Consider the following 25,553-nt stretch of genomic DNA (forward strand, 5'->3'; position numbering starts at 1 on the left):
GGAATAATAGCTCAATTCCAACTTTGCTTACAACTATAATGCTATTTACAGTTAATTATAGCAAATTAAATGACAAGTTTGATGCATAATTACTACTACCAGAAACAAAAGGCAGAAAACTGATCCTCCTCTTGGTCAAGATAACTGCCTTTAATATAGATCATACCAGATTGGGAATCCCAGCATGAACAGCTGTTGTCAAGATTACTCTGGCAAAACTTGAGAAAAAGGGTTCTCTAACAAGGGCTCCAGGAAAAGCTCCTGGTTTCTCGGCACACAAGTTCATTTTTAATGTGAACTGCCAGAAAGTTTCCAGTATACCTGCTTGATGAAACAGATTTTGGAAGGTGAAACTAATTAAAATAAATGCATGCAGGTGAAGATATGCTGCTTTGATCTTCCCTTCAAAATTACTATGTTTCTTTTAACTCTTGACTGCCTATAGGTATGTATGGTGAAAATTCTTCAGAATAAGAAGTCACAGTAGTAGAGATTTCCAACACCATTCCATTATAAAATGTTTCTAATTTCTTATAAAACTTTTCAAAAATCACCTGTTTTGGCAGACATTTCTCATATTTGGTTTCATCCTACAAGGAATTGTGTGTGGGGAGGACAGAAGGTGGGAAGAGAGAAAAGATATCAATAAAAAAATGTCTTTTCAGCTGTTTAATTTTGAAAAAAAGTAATTCATGGGTTGATATTTTTCAGAAATTTGTCCCTTTGTCAGACTGCTTTTAAAGCTTCCGAGTTTGCACATACTATAGGCTCTGCTGAATGAGGACCTGTGTCACACAGGGTATATTGTACCATCAAATTTTATGCAAAACTCTCTTAAAATGGAAGGGCACCCTCCTAACACCAGAGGCCAGTGCTGAGGTGGGGAACACTTCCACTTCCCTTCTCCCAACAATTTCACTGGCATTACTCCATTTGATGTTAAATTTAAATTGGATGAGAAGAAGATGTCACATGATGTGAGTGCTGAGCAGGAGGTATCTTGCTCCAGAGCTCCATTTCCCACTATCCAAAAAGCCCTTTTTCAGCAGTTCAAGGAGTTACAATCCTGCATGGACACTGAAAATGACCAGAAAATCTGCATGGAAGATTAGAACATACTTTACATTATAATTATTCTAAAAAGAGAAGCAAAGAGAGTGTCTTGGCCACCTTAATTAAATTTAAGTAAACCTTTGAAATTGAAACCAGCCAATCATACTCTGAAACCTGACTCTAAAAGAGAACAAATCTGAGCAAGCATTAATCATCAAACTGCTAAACCAAGACACCAAAATAAAACATTTATTTTGAGACACTCAACAAATGGAAAACCAAAGCAAACCCAATTTTCTTCTACCCTGATCTATATGTAGAAACTCTTAGAAGATGATGACCATAAGATCGAGTTCAAGATCCCTTGCCAAAAGGAATATTTATTCAGCCATCTGTTACCTAGAAAAGTTCATCTTTCTTTCTGAAGGAAAATGCTGCTTCTCTAATATCTGACAGGATCTTGAGGAATTTCTTGAAGCGTACCACAATCGCAGCTCCAACATTCCCTTTCCAAAGCTCACTCAAAAATTCCGAAAAATTCTGGAAGCGAAGTTCATTTCTGTATTTGTTATATTGTAGAATTGGGTTCATGTGCTTCTAAGTTAATGTATGAGATTACTCCTTGTTTTTTTTTTATTGATAAAGTAAGAAAAAAGTCCTTTGATTTTATGATAATTGAGATGATAATGGGATTATGTTAGGAATTTGCCCCATTATGTTTGCTTACCAGTTTAGTTTTTAAAAAATATCCTATATAATTAAAACATTATATTCTATTTTGTATTACATTTTTATTATGTTTAATTATTAAATTATTAGTGTTACAGAATTTGATTTATGCTTTACTAACAGCAGCTGGTTGTATATTATCTGTAATGTTTCATTTCTACCTTTTTTCATTGTTAAAGATAGCAGGTTCTTACTGATCTCAGGACAAACAGATGGGGCGGGACATTACAACTGTGAAAGCCGATGCTTGCTATGATATTGTTGTGCTTTCTTCGATAACATTTTTCATAATATTCTTTTTGCTCATCGGACTTACTCTGCTTATGTGGGTGATTTAAATTGTGTTCTCAAGTTACCTAAGACAAGACATACAATGCCAAACCCAATATGCTTCCTGGTCTAAAACATAAACAAACATATAAATGAGCTTAATTTGGCTCTCTTGGTTGTCACTTAAACCAAACAAACAAACAAACAAACAAACAACAAACAAACAAACAAACCAAACCAACCAAAAAGAATGATACTTCTTCATACCTCATTTCTACTTATTCTCCAACTCTTTACATTTTACTGATAGAACTTTATAACAACTCCTTACCGTTACTAGACATTGGTCCAATTTCTTTATCCGATCCTGCTATATAGACCCTGAGTCTGCAAGAAGTTCCATGCAGGCAGACTCATGACAATTTCAATTGGGCTTTCTTTCTTTGCACATGTCCACACATGGAGCTCACTGAGGATTGGCGCCATAAAGTTAAAATTCTTATTAAATAATACTTTGTCTAAGGTTTTCAGATAGTCTGCAGAGAGACATAATTTGCAAAAGAAAGTCAGCCAAGATTAGATTTAACGTATCACTGCTGAGGTGTTTAATTACTCAATGAGACACGGATAGTAACCACACTTTTTATATGGCACCACTAAAAGCAGGTTTTCTGGAGCAAGTTAATTTCACACAAGTTGACTCCCACAAAGTCTTCCCAAGAAGGGTTGCCTACGTTAAAGTTCCCAATATTCGGGGTACATACGCTTCTTCAGACACCTTATGAGAGAGAACCGGCAGTCAGTTGCACCATGTCACAATATTTTTATATGAGGAGCCCCAAAATTATTTGCTTTGACTTGGTTGCTTAAAAACCCCCCCTTGACAACAAATTGCTACTATGAATAGCAATTCTGGTAAATCTGGAGACTCTATCTGCTTTTTAAAAAATACATATTTCGTCTTACAAAGAAAACAACATACCTTAGGCAAGCCAGAATTAGTACTCTTTCAGAATTTTTAAGGCAGCTTAATTTACCTGAATCAATGAAGAGGAAGTAGAACTATTAAATAAATCTATTTCCATAAAAGAAATCAATAAGTGCAATATAAAACTTTTTTTTACATTTCTGCAGTGCATATATCTCCACTTGTGACTTACACTGAGATTTGATTGTTAATAATATCTGAAGCACAGATACAACTGTATAAATCAGAAAAAGATTGAGCCACTGTTTTTCCGCTCCCCTGCCAGGAATACTTTATCCTATCTCTAGCAACACAGGGTGGGCTAATTTAGAAGACAAGGAATGTAGGGTGCTATCATTGCTTCATGTGTGCTGAGATCACGGCCTAACATGCTGATCAATATTGGCTCATTGTTTCCTGGTACTACCCCATCTGCCTGTGTTCGTCTGCTCTCTCGGGTATTAAACTAAGTATTTTGGACAAGGACTACCTTTTTGTTGTGTGTTTGTACAGCACCTAGCACAATGGGGTCTTGGTCCATGACAAGAGCTCCCAGGTGCTACCGTAACACAAATAAACAAACAACTGTAACGGTACAATCCTAGTCTTGCAGGAATCTGAGGATAGTCTACACTTAAAATGCTACTGTAGAGCTTCAGTGATGATGCTATTATGCCAACGGGAGAGCTTCTCCCATCGGTGAAGTTAGTCCACAGCCCCAAAAGGCAGTAGCTATGTCAACAGGAGAAGCTCTCCCCTTAACACAGAGCTGTCTACAGCAGGGGGCTGGTATAGCTGCATGGCTCTGGGATGTGATTTTTCAACACCCTGAGCGATGCAGTTATACCGATGAAAGTTTATAGTGTAAGACTTGGCCCTGAGAGGAGAAATTCAAGTATAGCATGCTGTTACTGTGTGTACTAATTAAACATCCCACAGCAAACCAAAACTCCTAGGTATGGTCTGAGCTGGACTTTGGATTTCCATGGGCTGAATCCACAGCAAGAGAAAGAAGAGAACTGTGGGAGTGCCAAATTCCACAGAAATAGAGCCCTAATCTATTTTCAGTATAGTCCCTAAATTCCATACCTAAAAAATGTAACAATTTAAAAGGCCCAAACTAAGCAGTAAAATAACTGCTGAACATTCCAAAGTCCAAACCTAAACCAGGCAGATGAAGTATATTTATACACATAGACACATGCGCACACAAGAGAGGAGAAACCGAGTCTTCCACCCTAGCTTAATGGGCTGATTGTCTCAAAGAAAGGCCAAGTCCATTTCACAGCGGAAGATATAGTTGTATAGGACTGTTGGGGAAAAATATAGTTTAGGCTACGAATTTGTTTACCTAACTACTTATCTTCACATTTTGAGCAATCAAACTTTCTATCGTGTCACTCTTGCCGATATTCTAGAACATGTCATGGGGACCTCCCCTTGTTATAATTTGTTTTCAGGGCCTCGGGTATCACCTAATGGGTAGAAATACTGTTATCCATTCTTGGGTGAAACCCCCCGCCCCGTTTCTCCAAACTGTTAGTCTGTACTGTCAGTTTTTGGTGAGTTGTCAGCTACTTCCATCTTATATCATCAGTGAAATAAAACAATATTGTCTGTTTCGGGTACCCTACAAAGCTCCAGGATTGGTTATAATTCTCAAGAGGGTAAACAGCATTAGAATACCCAATGGTATCCTCTTGAATATATAGCCCACTGAAGCACTAGTTTTAAATCATTAAAAAAACAGAATCCAGAGGACTTTTCAATCTAAGAATGTACTAGAATGCAAATACTTGGGTGGCAAGCCAAAAAGTACAACGAGTTTGAAAGTACAGAGGGAAGAGAACAAAGGAATGTAACTAGCAAAGAGGTGAAGAGAACAAGTCACGTATAATTTAAACATAAATTATGTCTCTGAGATTAAATAGAGGATAAATTAGCATAAATAGCTGATGAGGACTGACTACTCTGTCCACAGGTCAGGACTAGCCTTCATATCCTAGTCTTTCAGTTATGCATTAGCTTTAATGCCAAAGTGAGAAGAGTTCCCTATGTTTCATATTAGAAGTGCAACCAGATACTATCCAAAAAGGGATACTCATATATCATTATCCTCTAAATCCTATAGCACATGGACTTTCTCAAGTGAAACATTTATTATTTGAAGAGGTAGTAGCACAAGCACATATATCCCTTCTCATCATCTTCCAGAATTAAAAACAAGCAAGATAAAACAAAATGCCCCAAACACTTCAACAGTTAGTGTCCAGTTTACAGTGTTCATTACTAGCTAAAAGGGCTCTTGCTCTAATAGTGTTTCACTATTTTTTTTTGCACTGAAGAAAACCTAAAATCTGTTTAGTCTCTTAGCTAAGAATGTCTCTAAGAAGGCACGCTATGCCTTTGAGGTGACAGGTTCATCAACATTAGCCTAAGTGCTATTAAGTAAGAAGAAACCTTAAACATAAAACACGTCATTCAGTAGCCTAAACAAGTGGCTTCTCAACCAGGGGTTCAGGGCCCCCTGGGGGGTCCGTGAGCAGGTTTCATGGGGGTCCACCAAGCATGACCAGTGTTAGATTACCTGGGACCCATGGCAGAAAGCCAAAGCCCCACTGCATGGGGTTGATTCCTGGGGCCATGAGCCTGTCACCCAGGGCTGAAGCTGAAGCCTAAACACCTTCGCTTTGCAGAGGCTCTTGTGCATGGGGCCCCAGGTAATTGCCTTGTTTGCTACCCGTAACACTGGCCCTGGCTTTTATATGCAGAAACCAGTTGCTGTGGCACTGGTGGGCTGTGGAGTTTTTATAGCGTGTTGGGGAGGCATCAGAAAGAAAAAAGTTGAGAACCCCTGGTCTAGACGTCTCCACAAAGTATTTATTTATGGTCAAACAACGATAAAAATTCAGAAACAATAACTAACTACTGATAGGGACAGCAAAAAATGCAGTCAGACAGATGTGGGCAAAACCAGTGGTGGTATCACGCTCTCTCTTCTTATCGGGAACCAAATGGCCAGGAAGAGCATTGCCAAGGGAAAAACGTGGAGCATATTATTTTCAATAATGAAGAGGTACCCCCCTCAAATATATTTAGCTTGGATCATGCAGAGCAGCTACCCAGCAAACTGAGAAGTGCAAACAATAAATAATGAGTCTAGCAACCAACTCTGACCTTGGTCCTATCTCCTAAACAGACTGGATAATGTCTCTACAACCAGAACATTACATGCACCTACATTGCTATTCAGCCTGTATTTCTGAAATACAAGTCTCCCTTTTGATTGTTAATTCAGCCTGCACTCTGATGCAGCACTAATTGCATTTCTCTTGCTATTAGATTGTCTCACAGTTTCAGGGAAATATATTCATCAGTACGGTGGCACCTGATCAAGTAAACTGTCCTGCAGACTGAAAGCAAAATTTGTACAGGCAAAGAGATTAAGACAGGACTCACTCTGCATTATTATGTTGCAAAATAAACGGTCACAGGACTGTTCAGTCGTCCGTGAAAAAAAACAATAGGTTGTACCTGTGTGAATTCTTGTTATGGTAATTTCCTTCCAAGCTGTCTAATCTGCTCCCACTGAAGTGAATGGGAATTTAACCACTGACTTCACCAGAAGCAGAGTTAGGCCAATGTTGAATGCTTTAGAAAATCCCACGGAGAATGTACAATACACAAGCTACTATGTATTTATTCCCAGACAAAACCTAAGTGACAGTGGAGTTATAGTGAGAATACATATGAGTAATTTAGGATGTCATTATCTCAGAAACAAGCATTACAAAGCCAGGAACAATTTAGTGATGCTATGCAATAAGGACAAACTGTTTGGGGAATTTTGTTAAGTGTGTGCATAGTACCTACCACCATTAATTTGTGACAATTTACAAGAAAATCTAAGAGCGCTGAGATTGAAAGAACTCGTCACACTAAGCCTAGTATTATTTGTAACAGGAAACGCCCACTTTCAGCAAGGGTACCTCTCAGAACATGGAGCATGCGAGCACTTTAAAGCAATCAGTTAAAGAAGTGTAGGGTCTTTTTCAGTCACAAGAAACTGACAACTCCTCAAATGAGAAAGAAAGAGAAGTTAGAACTGATTTGTAAGCTAAGGATTTCTGTCACTGTTAAATATTTGGTTAAAGTGTTCCAAGAGCCTACAGAAATAATGAAACCCCAAAACAATTAGAATAGCTTTAAAATGATTAATCTGCAGAATATGTTTGGGGGTTATGTGTGATGATATCACATGTGTAAAGGGGAAAAAAAGCTTGTCTAGGAATTTCACCTGGGCAAGGTAAATTTGAATTGAATTGACATTTTTGATAATCACAAAACTTGTTTAAATTTCTAGATTCTAACCTCAGAGTTGTTTGGCTGAATTGAGAAAGGCAGTTTTAGCATTCATTTGGCATGCAAGTAGAATTGGCTCATTGATAAAGAACTCTATTTAAGGATGCCTACTTCTGTGTTGGTACAGATCACCTGCCCTGAATAGTACAGAATTAGGATTGTTTGCCTACATAATAAGACTGACTGTATAGGACTCAATTTGATATCTCTTAATAAATTGTAACATTCCATATTGATATCATTTTTTCATCTTTAAGTGTAAATGTAAATGCTACAATGTAATCATCTTTATTTTACTCTCTTTAATTTACTACCTGCTTTTAAAATTCTATTTTAGTTGATCAATTTATATATTCAGAATAGTTCTCCAGTCTATACTTTAGCAAAGAAATTAAGAATAAAAAGAACTGTGGGAAAACTGGCATAGACAAATAGTTAATTAAAACTGCTTATCCAATATGTGTTTTATAATACATCTGTATATGGAAATGCAGAGTTAAAGCTCTCAAACAACCTTAACTCGGCCCTATAGTGACACCATAATGGAAAAGTACTTTAAAAGCCCCTAATGCATCTTTAAAAATCAGTGTAATCTAATCTAATCTGGGAGCACATGTTAAAATGCAGTAAAATTATGAAAATTCTTTCTTTATATCATGACAGCATCTAGGGACTCATTCAAGCATCAAGATTCCATTCAATACTCCAAGAATAAGCACTCTAATTTGAGGGAGAATACACTCTGTTCTTCATACATAACAAAGAGGGTGAATTCCTGTTTATGAGTAAAACTCAGGTCAACCTTATCTAAAGAGCCATGGCTGACACCTCCATAACAGAGGACTTTGTAGTTCTATTACTTTTGTTAAACATACATAGATATACATTTTTGTGCAAGCAGTCGATTAGTAAATATGACTGAAATAATTTTAAAATGGGTCAATACCACACATACATCCATTTATTCTCCTGCTTTTTAAAAAACTAATTTTATTTTTACAATAAAATATATTAAATACACCTCTACCCTGATATAACGCTGTCTTCAAGGGCCAAAAAATCTTACCGCGTTATAGGTGAAACCGCCTTATATCGAACTTGCTTTGATCCACTGGAATGTGCAGCCCTGCTCCCCCGGAGCACTACTTTACCACATTATATCCTAATTTGTGTTATATCAGGTCACGTTATATCAAGGTAGAGGCATATTACTTAAATATGCACAGTATGCATATGGTACTTTACAACATCATTTCTAAGCAGTATCAAAATATTTTTGTTTTTCCTGTAAAAGAGGACATTAGCACTTTGTTACTAATTAGACAAACACCTGAGCAATTTCTACTAAGCAGGAGTTCTCTGCTCTGGAAAATTCACTCTTGTAGCAAAATCACTGGTATTTCTCAGGTGAGAAAAAGCCATCATTATTGTGGCATTAATGGCAGACACTGGGAAAGTCATTCTTTTATAGAAGAAACTGGCCCGTCGGCCTCTTTCCTTAGGCTATGTCTATACTGTATGTCAGCAGAACTTATGTCGCTCAGGGGTGTGACTATTCCACCCCTTTGAGTGACATAAGTGCTTGTGTATACAGTGCTATGTCAGTGGGAGAGCTTCTCTTGCTGACATAACCCCCGTCATCAGCAGGCAGGGCCGGCTCCAGGCCACAGCGCGCCAAGGGGGGCTTGGGGCGGCATGCTGCGGGGGGCGCTCTGCCAGTTGCCAGGAGGGTGGCAGGCGGCTCCGGTGGACCCCCGCAGGCTTTCCTGTGGTGGGTCCGCTGGTCCCGCGGCTTCGGTGGAGCGGACCAGCGGATCCCCCGCAGGCGAGGTCCACCGGAGCTGCGGGACCGGCGAGCGGCAGAGAGCACCCCGCGGCGTGCCGCCGTGCTTGGGGAGGCGAAATTGCTAGAGCCGGCCCTGTCAGCAGGAGCTGTTTTTTATGCTGACAGGAGAGCTCTCTCCCATCGGCATAGTCTTCACCAGATATGCTGCAGCAGCGCAGCTGTATTGGCTGCGCCGCTGCAGTGCTGTACCTACAGATATACCCTTAAAGAAATGTGTACTCCTGCTGTATAGCAATTAGCAATCATGGGGTGGGGGGAGGGGGGAGAGAGGGAAGAGAGGAGGGAGGATTTAAAATAAAGTGTGGGGGAAACCAACCTCTCCTAAGCCTAAACTTTCCAAAAGACAACTCTGCTGTAAACCCTGTTAAATTTCATAAAATCTTTCATGCACCATTTCAGTCTTCCACACTCTGCAAAAGCAGGAAGCTTAGGGCCCCAATTTTGATTTCAGATATACAGGGACCTCTCTCTTTCTGGGTTACAGAATCAGTTCTTGTGTTTAAAAATGCATGCAGGCTGGCTGATTTTACAAAACACACAGTTATCTGTGCCACTTATGTGCCTGAAATAAGTATCAAGTTCCTTTAAGCCAAATCATTTTTCAAAGGGTCGGGTAGTTACTGTAGGAGCCATGCACAGCATAGTTTTGACAACTAAGGGGCAACTGACTGGAATGGCAAAGAGTTCATGCTCCTCTATCCTGCAAACTAATTTTCCTACTGTCACAGATAGGGCTGCTCCATAGCAGCCACTGGAGGTTCAAGAATGGTGCTGCAAGTGCTCTCTGCCTTAGCCAGGGTTGCCAACCCTCCAGGATTCTCCTGGGCTCTCCCGGAAATAAAGATTAATCTTTCATAAAAGATTATGTCATGTGATGAAACCTCCAGGAATATGTCCAACCAAAATTGGCCACCCTTAGTCCACAAGCTGTGGCCTCCTGCTCAGAACAGAGCGGCTTGTGCTGTGAGCTTGGTTTCAGTCTCTAAACAATTAACCAAAGATAACAAAACCCAAAATCTGACTGTCTGTGCCTTTAAACAAACAAAGAAATCTCAAATCCAGCGACCGAAGGAAAGGCCCTGACTTGGGCCTGGGGTTCTTAGCTAGCACTGAGAAGTTCCTCCTCTGTCCCAGTCTCACCGCTCAGACAAGCCTTCTTAACTAGCCTGCTGGCTCCCAATTGGTCAGCGTCGTCTCCTGGCCCTTCTAAGCAGCTAGAGGACTAAGTTTTATTGGTAGGTAGCCTGGTCTGAAGGGGGTTTCCTGAACCGGGGGGTGTCAGGGCGCTGGCACTTGCAGCAGGGGGCAGAGAAGCCCTGAAAGACTCCATCACTACTACCCATCAGAGAAATTTAAAAATGGGACCTTGCCGTAAAAGGGCAAGAGAAAGTCATAACTGATGTGTATGTTTAAAATTAGCAAGAATTTAAGCTGAGAAATGCTTGGCCTCACCTAAACCAGAGCCCACTCATCAACAGAAGTTGGTTCAATAAAAGATATTACCTCACCCACTTGGTCGCTCTGAAACAGGGAGCCACACTAGTTCTCTCTCTCTCTCTCACACACACACACACACACACAAAATAAGCTTAGGGATCCTAGCATTAAAAAACTGATCCAGTTAAAAAAGGGGCAGAATTCTGTGTAAAATAACATCTACTGATTTTGTTTGACAATAATCACAAAAGAGATAAAAAAGGCAAAAGATGTAGAAGAACAAACATTCCAGATCTTCCACCACTGTCCAAACTAACATGATACTTGTAATATATGAAACCAAAATGGGAGGTACATAAACAAGTCTCGGTTTTCTTGAGAGGTGAAAGGTTGACATACAAGAAAAGAATAAGGTTAAGTTTAAATTACTATATGCCATCCCAGCTCAGCAAAAGTATACATTTCCCCTGCTTAATTTCATGAGATATGACAGTAAAGCAATATAAATGGCAAAATAAAAAAAATAACCCACAGGTAAAACAACGTTATAAAGCGTCATTAATATCATCTGATGAACTAAAGACCTATAGTGCAGAAACACTTAAATCAGTACATATTAAGAGTCAACTGTAATGTTTTAAATAAACATTCTTTTAATCTAAGGAGTATGAAGCGGGAATTTTAATCTACAGTTTACCAATGCATTACAAGGACACTATTCACATGATTCTCATTTCAAAGACGGGTAGCATATTTGATAATCAGAAACAGTCCCACAACCCGAGCCCTACAAGACCAATTCACAGGTCAGCCGTGGGTCTACACTATGCAGTGCAGACATACCCAAAGTATCTAATCTGCTACATGACGATCAAACTCATGAACAAAAATGGAATAAAAAAGCGAGAACAAAGCAGTAGAGGTCCTTTGCAGAGAACTTTGTGCAACCTGCAACAGCTGCTATACACAGGTAAAAACTGTTAGGAAACTGAGCGTCCACTTCAAAATGCCTTGTGAAATTAGGAAGTCGTTAGAAAGACATTCATTTGACAATGTTGAGCTAGATTGCTGTCCACATCTAATCAGATGATCCGTTTCTGTAAACCACAAAATGCTACATACAGTATGTAAAATGGCACTCAGGCAGACATCACAAGCTCCTGCCAATCTCACATGGCGATTGACAGGAACCAGTGTCCACAAATCACATCAGAAGCAATGAAGGAGCTTACAAGGAGAATATTGCATATTGTTATAAGGGGCATTCCTTATGCTGTGTCACATTTCATCTTTCTGAAATGTTTCATGACTCTGATTAGCTGCTGTTTTTAATAACAAATTACTTCACAAAATAAGATGTAAAGTGGCAAATACTCTGTTACGCTGGATCCAGGACATAATGCTGGTGTTGGGGGAATGCTAATTTATATAAATATTTTGATTTTTTTAAGAATTAGCTGGGATTACATACTTATTATTACTCAATAAAATATCTTTACTTGGAGACAGGAAAGGTTTTGCTCTTTACTCTCTCATTTCATCCAGTTGTGTGATGTCCATTCGGTGCTGACTCACAGAAATGCAAAATGCAGTATATGTGGATATTAATATTTTAAGATGATAAGAAATAACAGTATTTCCACAATAATGCACCTGTAAATATCCAGTTTATTAAACCATTAATGTTAATGCTGAAAATGTTATGACAACATGTGTGTGCATGCATGTAAACAAGTCATATTCTGGGCCAAATATATCTTTGATATAATCCCATTCATATGAGTGTGATTACATCAGGATTCAATCTGACCCACTGTATGAAAAGAAAAAAGAAAAAGAAAAAATAGATGTTCAAAGAAAGTTATGTAGGTTGCAAAGCCAAGCACTCAAAAGATAGGAAATGGTAGAATAATGGTTGCCAGAGAGCAAACTTTATTCTACCCCCTGGTGTGTCCATCCTAGGCACTGAATGAGGTAGGAGTCCTATGAAAACAACATGTGATTTAAAACTATATCATGACAGATTAGCACAAAGGGCTGAAGTTGCACAAGGAACAGTAAACCTGCCATTTCCTAACTTCTGAGAGCTTGACTTTGGAACCGTAACATTCTTTTAATGCAATGTCTTAAATTTAATTTTCCAAGAGATTTTTCTAAAAGGAAAAGGAAATTCTAGTGTGTCAGACTAACTCCCCCCACCTCCAAAACATGCATCTTCGTCTGAGTTTTAAATTCTGAATGTTCAGCACAGTAGTACAGACTTCTACAATTTGAGCTACAGGACCATCTACATTAGCCATTAGCAGGAGAAGAACGCTATCCCAGAGGAAGTCTGCTGAGTCCAGGAGCTGTGTTTTGTGGGAAGCCTGTCTTGGCTGGATTCCCCCCACATGGGAAGTGTGGCGTTCTTCCCACATGTAGTTTTCCTGGGGGGGGCGGGAGAGAGGAGTGGAACGCTGGCAGCATGTCATTGGGGAAAGCCCAGCCGGGCTCTCTCCTCACTCCCTGACTCTAGAGCTGGCCCTGGTAGCTCTTAGACATTTCCAGTACAGAGTCTGCAGGGGCTCTGGTAGTAGTGGTGTAAACCCTGCTCGCTCTTTAGAATGTTTGTATGCAGTTATTTTGGCATGCTGTCAACATTTTCCTGAAGAATACAAACTACAAGAGGAAAATGACCGGTTCTAGCAGTTTATCACTCAGCTTAACCCTAGCAGACTTACATGGGACAAAGAAAAGGCACTTCTGTAGCCCTAAGAAAGGGATAGTCAATTATTTCTTGGCAAGGTCCCAATTTCTTAGTCAAGGTCCAAACTCCAATTAAAAAACAACAAAAACAACAACGATAGTAAGTAAATAAAAAGATTTCAGGGTCTGTTCAAAAACATCTGGAAGTCTGGATTTGGCCCGCGGTCTGCCTATGGACTACCCCTACCCTAGGATTTTCTTCTCCCAAATTTCAAAGGCCTATTGCAAACAACAGACGTATTACAGCTTCTCAGAAAAAGGCACAAAAATCTTTTATAATGGAAAGTGCTACACAACCTTTAAATAATACAAAAATCAAACGCACAACTACAAAACGAGGAATAATTGTCTAGGTGGCAATAGTGCTGAAAAGGATCCGGGGGATTATAGTTGATCACAAACTGAAATTGAGTCATCAATACAATGCAGCCGCAAATAGGCTAATATGATTATGGGGTGTATTAACAGGAGTCTTGTATGTAAGATACAGAAGGCAATTGCCCCACTTTACTCAGCCCTAGTGAGCCCCAGAAGTACTGTATCCAGTTCTGGGCACCACAATTCCGGAAAGATGGGGACAAACTGGAAAGAGCTGCAATGGTTCTCAATCTATTTACCATTGTGGGCTGCATTTAATACTACCTGTCTGGCCGGGAGGATGTCACATGGGCCGCAGCTCTGTGCTGATTGGACTGCAAGCAGCCCACAGATCATGGATTGAGAACCACGGGTCCAGAGGATAGCAACAAAAATGATGAAAGGTTTAGAAAACCTCACCAATGAAGAAAGGTTGAAAAAACTAAGCATGTTTTGCCTTGAAAGAAGAAGACTGAGGGAGGACCCGATAACAGTCCTCCAACATTATTTACTCCTTAGGGAATTATTTGCCAAAAAAAATAAAAATTCTGCGCAAAATATTTTAAAATTCTACAAATTTTATTTGTCAATAAATACATGTGGGTGCTCCAGAATGACAGTCAGGAGCACAGGCCACTGGCTGCACAGAGGTTGGAGATCACACTGCAGCCCCCAACCCCTTCCAGGACAGGGACTTGGCAGTGAGGATGCACCTGACCCTGACACAGTGCAAAGTCCAGGCTTGCCCCAGAAACACCCCGGCGCCCTGCCCTTCCAGGCCAGGTGCACCAGGAGTGAGCGGGCAGGCTCAGCCCAGCAGGATCCAAGTGTGGAGGAGATCAATGTGGGGGGATCCAGGTGTGGGGTGAGAGGGTCCTGTGTGGGCAATCTGGGTGTGAGCGGCTCAGTGGGGGGTCCAGATGCCGGGGGGATCTGGATGCACAGGGGCTCATTGGGGGGTTCAGGATGCAGCGATAATGGGACTCTGCATGAGGGTCCAGGGGAAGGTGGTTGGGCTCAGTAAGGGGGGCTGGGTGTGGGGGACTTAGTAGGAGGGTCTGGGTGCTGGGGGAGTAGGACTTGGTGGGGTGGGGGGGCTGGATGCAGCTGGTTGGGACTCAGTGGGTATGGGTGCGGGGGGGAGGGGTTTGTCAAGGTGGAGGTTTGTGTTGTGGAGCAGGGGTAGTCTCGGTGCAAGGGGCGGGGCTCAGCAGGGGCATCCAGATGTAGGAGGATGGGACTCGGCGGGGGAGGGGTCAGATGCAGGGGGAGGTGTGGCTCAGCGGGGTGGGGGTTCGGCTGTGGCGGGTTCTGGGTATGGGGAGGATCTGGATATACACAGGCTGGGTGGCCAGGGGACAAGCTCCTTGTACAGTGACCCCTTCCCCTGTAGCTGAGGAACAATGCAGGAAGGAAGCTGGGGGAGGGGGACAGTGCGGTGCCGGATGGAGATGGGTCTCATCTGGCCCCAGCTGCTCCATGTAGGGGAAATGTGCTCCTTCCCCACACCAGCTTGGACTAGCAGCTGAGCCCAGTGCAGGGTAGGAGCCACCAGTCAGGGTGTCCCTAGCCCCGAGTGGCACTGGGGAGAGCCGGGTGCCTGGAGTTAGGGTTCAGGGGAGGGGCTCCAAATGCAAAGGGTGAGGCTCAGAAGGATGGGGGTTCAGGTGGTGGGGGTCTGGTCATGGGGGGAGTCTGGCTATGGATGCATGAGGCTTGGACTGATCCGACACCAGCTGAGGTGTCCCATCCCTGGCTCCTCGCAGTGATCTGCTCTCCGCCAGCTGCTCTGGGTGCGCGAAACAATGCACCCGTGCTTCTGCGGAGGTGCATGTGGCTGTTCTTGCAGCTTCCCTTTGCTTCCTCGTCAGAAAGTCATTTTTCTGAGGGGAAGCAAAGAAATCTGCGGGATACATGAATTCTGCATGTGCGCAATGGCACAGAATTCCTTCAGGAGTACAATATGTTAAGGGCTATTATAAAGAGGATGGTGATCAACTCTTCTCCATGTCCACTGAACGTAGGACAAGAAGTAATGGGCTTAACCTGCAGCAAGGGAGATTTGGGAAAAACTTTCAATTATAAGGGTTAGTGAAGCTCTGGAATAGGCTTCCAAGGGAGATCAGACTCCTCCTCATTGGAAGTGTTTAAAAACAAGTTGAACAAACACCTGTCTTGATGGTTTAAGTTTACTTGGTCCTGCCACAGAGCAGGGGGCTCCACTTGATGGCTTCTCGAGGTCCCTATCAGCCCTACATTTCTATGATTCTAAGTTGCTACCATTTGCCACTATAATTTTTATATTATCGAACAGGAAAAGGGTGAACACATCCCTGAAACTGGTAAGTTTTTAGCCCCAAAAGGGGATGTGGGGGGAGGGAGAGAATGCCTGTTAACGTTTTGTATGAACCAGACACAAACCAAGGTATATTATCCCTTTTAGTGTCCTTGGCCCTACAGTACATCAGACATCTGTAAAAAAAGCAATTATAGTCCTGTGGGTGCCATGCTGCACATAAGGATATGGTGAGACATTTCCAGCCACCTCAGCAATGTGTGTCCTTGAAGGATATGCATTGGAATGACTCTGAAATACAAGCATATGGAATAAGGTGCGGAAAAACCACATCAGTGCTATTACAAGAACATTTAGCATGTTGCATATTCTATAAATGGTGGCAATATCATGAGTTGTAATATGTGAGACCAAAGTTTCCTAAGTGACTTGAGGCAAATGGATATTAATCACAGTGGAAATTAAACACATAGTGGCAATGATAGTTGTCAGTCATGGGGAAAATATAACTCCCAGTATTTTGATATAGATAGACAAGAAAAATCAGGAGCAAAGGACTAAAACCAGGGACAGTCTCTAATATGGAGGAAGAGGAGATGAAGAAAGCAACTGAAGTAGTTTGAATTGAACAAGCATTTAAAAACACATAGCTGTATTATGAAATCCTCCTCCACTCGGTAAGGAATAGAGCAATGAAGGGCATGGAATATTTTTCAGAGGTCACTTCAGGAGAATGAGGAGGAGTGATGTATCAGAGGAGAGAACTGATGGCCTGGTACAACAACATTCCACGTTAACGCTCCCACCTCAACTTTCTTATATTTGAGAAATTACTTCAATTGTGTCTAGGAATTATAATAGTCTCAAAACACAAGTGGTAATCTACATAATGTTCCATATTATGCATCAATACCTAGGTACAACAGAGTAAATAAAGGCAGATTTTCAGTCTTAAACCACTGAAAACTAAGGAATTCAAATATATACTTGTTACCTGAATTACAGATTTAGTATCTTTGGGATTTTTCCTCCTGTTAATACTGTTTTAAAAAAAGAAAAGTGAAAACAAAATCTGGTATCAGCCTTTTCCAGGGATTGTGTAGGTAGTGACATGTTATTCCATTTGCTGGGATTTTGAACAGCTACACAGTATATAAGCAAAATCCTGGCAAAGAGTTGATTCTGTGAAGGCTCTAAAGGGCCTGACAGGCAGTTAATCTTACTGTGCAAACGCCCATAGAAATCATGAGGGATTTTGTACTAATCTCTATTATGGGGCCCTATTCTGTCAATATGCTAAGTAGCTATGAGTTAAAAATGATGCCCACATATTGAGAAGAGTTGAGTCTTTAGTTTGTAAACAGCACCTCGGAATAACATGTATTAAAAAATGTTAAATATTTCAAATCACGAATTTGCCATTTCCATTTTTCCTTGTTTTATTTATAAAGCTTCATTCACATTGTGGTTTACTGGCTTCCTGTATAAAACATTACTTTTAAAGTAATCTGAAATGTTACAGATTTGGTACATCTTTAATTAAAGAAAAATTGAGTTGATTTAAGCTGCCTTTAAAAATGGTGTGGCCAATTTCAGAATGCTGAAAATTTAGACAAGTAATTTATGAACCCCTTCAAAATGGAGAAGAATGCAAGCATGCTACAACAAAAGCGTGTGTGTATACACACACTTATATCTGCTATATTTTTAAAAACTCTCAGTGTCTATCTGTTGATTTACGCATTTGGCAAATCAAATCAGGGGATACATAAAAATGGATGAAACATCAGAAATCACACAGTAAAAAATTGCACAAGAAAAAAAATTCCAGCAGAATTATGTAAATGAAAGATTACGCTCTATTTCAGCAGCCTGAATTCTTGGAAATAATATGAAATTAAACAACAGCAGTTCAACTCAGGAATAGAGGCTACTGGTAAAATGCTGATGTCAAAGCCCAGACAAAATGATTTTTTTTTTTTTAAGGGAGATCATAGTTCAAGTCTCAAGTTTGTAATATGGCTTACAACCTAACAGAAAAATTAAACGGAAAATATGTATTTTTATAAAAATTAAATCTAATGAGATACTTTTCAGAAAATTCAATCCTTATAATTGCTGTGTAGTTTAGAAACTCAAGAGAGAGTAGGCTTCTAATCCTATCTCTACTCCCGTATAAAAATTTAAATTTTAAGTCAATGTCACTGGCAAGAATGGGAGCATTTAAATAATGATTTAAAAAAGAAAAACAATTCAAAATGTTATTTATAGCATCCACATTACAAACAATATTTGAGTGGGACAAATGTCTAAAATGACATTACAGATTTTAACCAAGACCCCCCCCATAAATCGTATGTCACATGGATATCATGTCCCAAAATGACATTTCTTTGTATTTTTATCTTTTAAACATATTATGTAAATGCTCCTATTTTTGCCAGTGGCACTGACATAAAATTCCCATTTTACTTGTTAGGAGCATATATTTGAGTAAAAAGACAATATATATATGGTTGAAGATTCCCTAATCCACTCATAAAGAACATCTGATTTCGAAGGATTTTGAAATCTTGGTCTGACTACGATTAAGTGCTATGACCTTCAATGGTCGTACTTTTTTTTTTTTTTTAAAAACACAGTTACTTATAACTTCTCTACATAATAAAGATACATAATACAACACTGGATTTCTTTCATTGCAATACATATTATGTAAGAAATACTGCACATTTTTGCAAGGAAAAAGAAAACACATTATGTAAGTTTTGTAACAGGTAACCAAAGGAATAATAATTAAAGCAGAACATCTGATTTATGTGAGAGCAGTCTCCTAAAGGCTTCCTTGTATACTACAAGTGTCAGAATCCCTTACTCTGCATTGGTTTTTCTATAGAGTTTAAATTAGGCCTAAAAAGGCTTATATAATTTTAAATCAGAGACCATGCAAGACACAAAATTGTCCACTGCTCATACTCACAGGGTTTTGTTTTTCCTCCCCATCAGTCGGTAGCATGCAATCTTTGCACCATTAAGTCAAAATGCCTGTTAATTCATAGGTAATGTTGTCATGAGAGCAGCACTTCAGTAAAAATCCTCCTCTGGTCCACACCTCGCACTTTCCCTGGAGCTAACGCCACACTGCTACTCAGAGCGTCAGTGTGATGTTACAGGTGACATCTCCTGCAGCTGATGTCAAGCTTGGTCGCAAAAGCACAACAGCAACCTCCCTAAGGCACTTGCTGTCCCTAACAAACATCACTTTTGCATCTTCTGGGTCCCCAAAGGAGCCAATTCAAGGATGATTTCAGAAAAGCTTACACAGACACTGAGCTGTCTCTTCATTAAGTCTCTCAGCATTAAACAGCTTTTCTTTCCAGAATGCCGCAGCATATGTAGACCATATGCCTCCTTTGGGGAAAAATGAAGTATTTTTAAAAAATCTCTCTCTATGGCGCAGTTAAATTTGCCTTTTTGTTACAGCACATTGCTGAAGGAACAGGTAAATAATGGCGCAGTATATCAGAGTGAATGATTCACTGATGTTCTCCTTAACATTCAGGAGTAACACGAAAGGCTAGCAATGCAGCCCAGGTCCAGAGCTGATGAATGGTGCAGTGCTGCTGTTGTCATGGCAACGAAAAGGAAAAAAGCAGCACCATATAAGGAGTTGTGACATGGATTCCGGGAACAATTTCTACTAAAACGCTATAAGCCTTCAATGCTTTAAAGCTGCAGCATCCTCTCACAGAGGCTTGTGTACAGTTTTCATTGTTTAGATTTGAGCAGTCATAACAAATAGTCACATACGCAATCACATCACCTGAGGAAACATTTGTATTGGGAATACTGCACCAAAACACAACATAAGTGAATGTGCTTTTGCTCTTATTTCAAAGACTTCACTTGGAATGGTTAAACAAAAAGAGTGACAACATGTTTGGCTATAACCTGGGCAACCTGTCAGTCAAGAACTGCAGAAAAGAAGGAGACCTCAGATGCTACATAGCTTCATGCAGGTAGCCTTTATGAAAGCAGGCACTGCATTAACCAAACTGCAGCACCATCAGCTGGCTGACTGACAGAGCAACAGTGGCAATGGTTAGAGATACAGCCAGTACCTCCATAGGCAGAAAAGATCCTCAGGACAACCTGTAAATCAGTCACTGTTGTGCAGTGAAGGCTGGCAGCACTGTAGAGCATCCAGGTTCCAATAAGACACTGACACTGCAGCAAAACCCAACCCATATGTATAGTTGCATAATAAACTGTACACCAGAAAAAGAGTTACATTCCACATTGCCACAATCGGGGTTGGGGGGTGGGGGGTGGGAATTTCTCAAACACTGATAATGTAAGAAAATGTCTTTCGCACTTGTACATGTCTCCAAATATGTAAATACCATAACCACAAAGGAAATAATTATTAAAATTGTACATCTTTAAGCACTATTCTGCTTGTGCGTGGGTGGGAGGAGTGGGTGGAACAGTGCCTCTATCATTAAAAAATCTTCAAGTGTTTCTATTATTAATCCTGTTGTACCTTATTGGGCACTAATTTGTGAGTTCACATTCTTTCACAGTATGGCTTGAGATGAGAGACAAGCCTATCAGGAGTCAGCATTATTGATAGTCTTTACTAAGTAGTTTAGGCCTACATCTCAAATTTAGAAAAAAACAGCAGCTTAAAATTCTTCTAGTATGTTAGGGGAATTTCTGCTTCTTTGTTCCCCACCAAACACACCCTCTCACTATCCCTCCACCCCAACTCCACCTAATATCCAGAGGAATTATCAGGATTTTTTTTCCCAACATCAAACTCAAGAGTGTTTAAGGTCCCAGTTTAGACTTTTTTTTATTTTTCTCCTTCATGGTGTCACTACAAAGCAAAGTTAATGCTTGGTTTTGGAATAATTATAATCTACCTCTTAAACACTTTATTCAAAATATGATACATACTCATTGTTAACTCCATCTTAATGTAGTTTGTACCTGAGAATTCTTTTTTCTTTAATTAGAAACATTCTACATATGAACACTAAACAAGAAACTCAGAGAATAATACTGTATAATATTTCTAATGATTTTAAGAGAAAATTTTACAAATTACTTAAGATTGATATTATAACTCAGACGACCAGATTTGCCAGTACGCTTTGGCTACTTTGTTCTTTTCCAGAGTAGCATAATACAAAACATAATGAACAGTTAAACTGAGTTTAGATTAATGGTCATTTTTTCAGTTATTTTTCATAACTGAACATTTACCTGTTAGCAGTGGCTGGTGCATAAAATCTTAATCAGAGAAATAATGGCCACCATCTCCTATTGTTCTCAAAAAGACTGAGGCTACATGTAGCCCTTAGTTAAAGTGCCCTCTTTCAAAATGGCCTAACTGTTCCAGAGAGATTAGAGTTGCCAGCCCTCCAGGATTTCCCTGGAGTCTCCAGGAATTCAAGATTAATCTTTAATTAAAGATTGTGTCACGTGATGAAACCTCCAGAAATATGTCCAACCAAAATTGGCAACTCTAACAGAGACTGAAGTCAAACTGTCCTCAGGAAAGATGCCTATATTGCCAGGAATTGAAGAGGAATATTGCATGGAATAGCTAAGGACAGCCCATGGCCTCACTCCCACTGGGAGATGTCAGCCATTTTGAAATAGGGTAGGTCTTCATGAAATTCTGCATACAAGAACATTATTTGTCTGCTGGGTTATCACCTTTGAAATGCAAAACGACTGGCGTCCACCCCCCACACAAGGCAAGCCCACTGCAAACCCAACCTCCAAACACAAGACAACTCTGCAAACCCTCCCCCTTCAACAGCCACTTTAAGGTCGTGGGAAATTCTCGGTCACAATTTGAGAGAATTCAGATAGAGCTATTTCATTCGAAGTGGTAAATATATGGAATTATTTGTGTGTTGAATTCCTCCATAAATGAAATGTAGTTCCTTATCTGTAAATCTGTGGCTACCTGGAAGATTTACAACCCTGAAACTGATCTTATCTCAGCCAAGAAATTGCCAAGCATCAGGCTAACTGAGCTCTGGTCCCTAAGGGACACAGAAATCCTGCAGCAAGATATGCCTCTTTACATCCACTTAGCCAGGTTACCTACAAAAGTATGTCACTAGCAAAAAGCAACAACTGCCATTATAAGAACTTTGAAGATGACTCAAAGCACCAACAAAAGACATCAGGGCAAAGATGAGTAACGGTCATAATTTGGTTCCAGTAAGAAGTTCAGTTATGTCTTCTCTAAAGGTATTTGCAGAGTTCCATCTCATCTTTAACATCAACACTCATGAGAAAGCCATCTGCTTTCCCCACTGCTATGAAATTCTTACGATTTCCTACTTTAATTCCGTGCAGGCTATGAAAGCCTTCAGTCATTTGGACATTCTCCTGATCTTTACAGGATGGAAGACTGGTATTTTGGTGTTTTTCTATATCAGGGAGTGGCTTTAATGTTGGAATATATCACAGGTGCTGCAGAGCTGCCATTAACTCCTTGTTTTTTCTTGGATCTGATAAGATGAAGAAAGGGAAAAAATACTTTGTGGATGGAGGTAGTTTGAATTCTTTGTAATATCTGTTTTAGGCCTGGTCTACACTACGCGTTTAAACCTAATTTAGCAGTGTTAAACCGATTTAACCCTGCACCCATCCACACAATGAGGCCCTTTATATCGATATAAAGGGCTCTTTAAACCGGTTTCTGTACTCCTCTCCAACGAGAGAAGTAGCGCTGAAATCGGTATTGCCATGTCAGATTAGGGTTAGTGTGGCCGCAAATCGACGGTATTGGTCTCCGGGCAGTATCCCACAGTGCACCACTGTGACTGCTCTAGACAGCAATCCGAACTCGGATGCACTGGCCAGGTAGACAGGAAAAGCCCCGCAAACTTTTGAATTTCATATCCTGTTTGCCCAGCGTGGAGCTCTGATCAGCACGGGCGGCAATGCAGTCCCAAATCCAAAAAGAGCTCCAGCATGGGCCGTACGGGAGATACTGGATCTGATCGCTGTATGGGGAGACAAATCAGTTCTATCAGAGCTCCGCTACAGAAGACAAAATGACAAAGCATTTGAAAAAATCTCCAGGCTATGATATAGAGTCCACAGCACAGTGCTGTGTGACAAGCGTTAACGGAAAGCCAAAGAATCAAATGGACGCTCATGGAGGAAGGGAGGGGGGACTGAGGATTCGAGCTATCCCACAGTTCCTGCAGCCTCCGAAAAGCATTTGCATTCTTGGCTGAGCTCCCAATGGCTGAAGGGTCAAAAATATTGTCGCCAGTAGTTCAGGGAATATGTCGTCAATTTATCCCCCCTCTCCCGCTCAAAGAAAAAGGAAAAAAATTGTTCCTCGCCACTTTTCAATGTCACCGTATGTCTACTGGATGCTGTTGGTAGATGGGGTGCTGCAGCGCTGAACAGCAGCATCCTCTCCCCTCTCTTCCCCGGTGGCAGACGGTACAGTACAAAATGACTGATAGCCGTCCTCGTCATCATCCCGTGAGTGGTCCTGGCTGACCTCGGTGACTCCCTGTCATTCCTAGCAGATGGTACAAAATGCTGGGTAACCGTCCTCATCACAGCAGCTGGAGCCTGAGCTCCATCAGCCCCCCCCCCCCCCTTCGTGTCTAAAGAAAAGATTCTGTACTCCCTGGACTATCATAGCAGTGAGAGGCTGCGTTCTTCCCCCTCCCCCCGCACCACTCTTTAATGTCCTGCCTGGACTATCATAGCAGCTGGAGGCTGCCTCCTCCTCACTTTATCTCGCTAAAAAGTCAGTGTTTCTTATTCCTGCATTCTTTATTACTTCATCATACAAATGGGGGGACACTGCCACGGTAGCCCAGGAGGGGTGTGGGATGAGGGAAGCAATGGGTAGGGTTGTTGCAGGGGCACCCCTTAGAATGGCATGCAGCTCATCATTTCTGTGGGATCTCTGGGGCTCTGACCTCGAGCGGCTGTGCTCTCTAGTAGACTTGCCCCATATTCTAAGCAGGACTGACTCTATTTTTAGACAAAACATAAAGAAGGGAATGAGCCGGGGAGTCATTCCCATTTTCGTCCATGCGCCCCCGGCCGACCTCAGCGAGGCCAGCCAGGAGCACCCATAACAGCAGCAGACAGTACAAAATGCTTGATAGCCATCATCACCAATTCCCAATGGCAAACGGTACAAAATGATTGAAAACCGTCATCTCACCGCCAAATTACAATGGCAGACAGTGCAATAGGGATGGTAACCATCTCTGCTACCTTGCAAAGGCAAATGAATGCTGCTGTGTAGCACTGCAGTACCGCCTCTGTCAGCAGCATCCAGTACACATACGGTGACAGTGACAAAAGGCAAAACAGGCTCCATGGTTGCCATGCTATGGCGTCTGCCAGGGCAATCCAGAGAAAAAGGGTGCGAAATGATTGTTTGTCGTTGCTTTCACGGAGGAAGGATTGAGTGACAACATTTACCCAGATTCACCCACAACACTGTTTTTGCACCATCATGCATTGGGATCTCAACCCAGAATTCCAATCGGCGGGGGAGACTGCGGGAACTATGGGATAGCTACGGGGTAGCTACCCACAGTGCAATGCTCCAGAAATCGACGCTAGCCTCAGTATATGGACGCACACCGCCAAATTATTGTGCTTTGTGTGGCCGCGTGCACTCGCCTTTATACAATCTGTTTTACAAAACCAGTTTATGTAAAATCAGAATAATCCTGTAGTGCAGACATACCCTTAGTAAACAGTCAGCATCTATTGATGGTTTGTGATTGATTGGCTGAACTGTTTAATTCTGTCTCTGTTTTAGAAGAGGGCTCATTTGCCTCTCAATAGCTCGAATAAGCAGAACTAGGTGAAACAGATCTGAACTTGGATCAGATGCTAAAAAATGACATGTATCACAGGAATGCCATGAAAAGCCACAGACCCGCTATTCCCGAAGCTCCTCCTATTATAATGAAGTATGAAGGGAGAAGAATCCCTGACCAAAGCGCAATCTCACCAGGCATCTTGGTAAAGGACCTTGCTGCAAATAATCCAAAAATACCATACCGGCAAAAATTCCCATTGTGCTTTGTTTGAAGGTCCAGAACCTGGAGAAGAAAGGACAAAATATTCCAAACTGGGAAAGATCTGCACCACTTTGGAGGAACAATCTTCCTCCTTTCCTATGCTCTGAGGGGGACCCATGATCCTTAGGAAGCACAGAAGGGATTCTGGCCTACTAGTATGGAGAAAATTTGGAGCTCTAAGAGAAAATGAGCTCTGAGGGTGGTCCCAGGTACCAGAATCATCATCTCTAGAAAAAAAATCTACAAATACTCATGCAGGGGAGGATAAGGGAGCAACAAAGGAAGAGAGCACTAATTCTGGATCAGAGAAGCCTCAAGCAAATGCAGAATTCATGCGCCCTGTAGATTTCTTTGCCTCCTCACAGAAAAATGACTTTCTGATGGGGAAGCTGC

General features: G+C 41.1%; 1 protein-coding gene across 10 annotated transcripts in view; it reads right to left on the bottom strand.

Moving 5' to 3' along the window:
* Positions 1-25,553, bottom strand: part of TANC2 (tetratricopeptide repeat, ankyrin repeat and coiled-coil containing 2) — a 617,479-nt gene that overhangs the window by 229,185 nt on the left and 362,741 nt on the right. The window contains exon 1 of one of the 10 annotated variants that reach the window (XM_030541303.1): positions 19,043-19,574. The exons of the other annotated variants lie outside the window; for them this stretch is intronic. The gene's annotated coding sequence lies outside the window, so the exon portion shown is untranslated. Of the gene's footprint in view, positions 1-19,042; positions 19,575-25,553 lie in introns of those variants that run through there. 10 annotated transcript variants of the gene reach the window in all.

The sequence above is a fragment of the Gopherus evgoodei genome, chromosome 23 (assembly GCF_007399415.2).
Source record: "Gopherus evgoodei ecotype Sinaloan lineage chromosome 23, rGopEvg1_v1.p, whole genome shotgun sequence".
Classification (NCBI taxonomy): domain Eukaryota; kingdom Metazoa; phylum Chordata; order Testudines; family Testudinidae; genus Gopherus; species Gopherus evgoodei.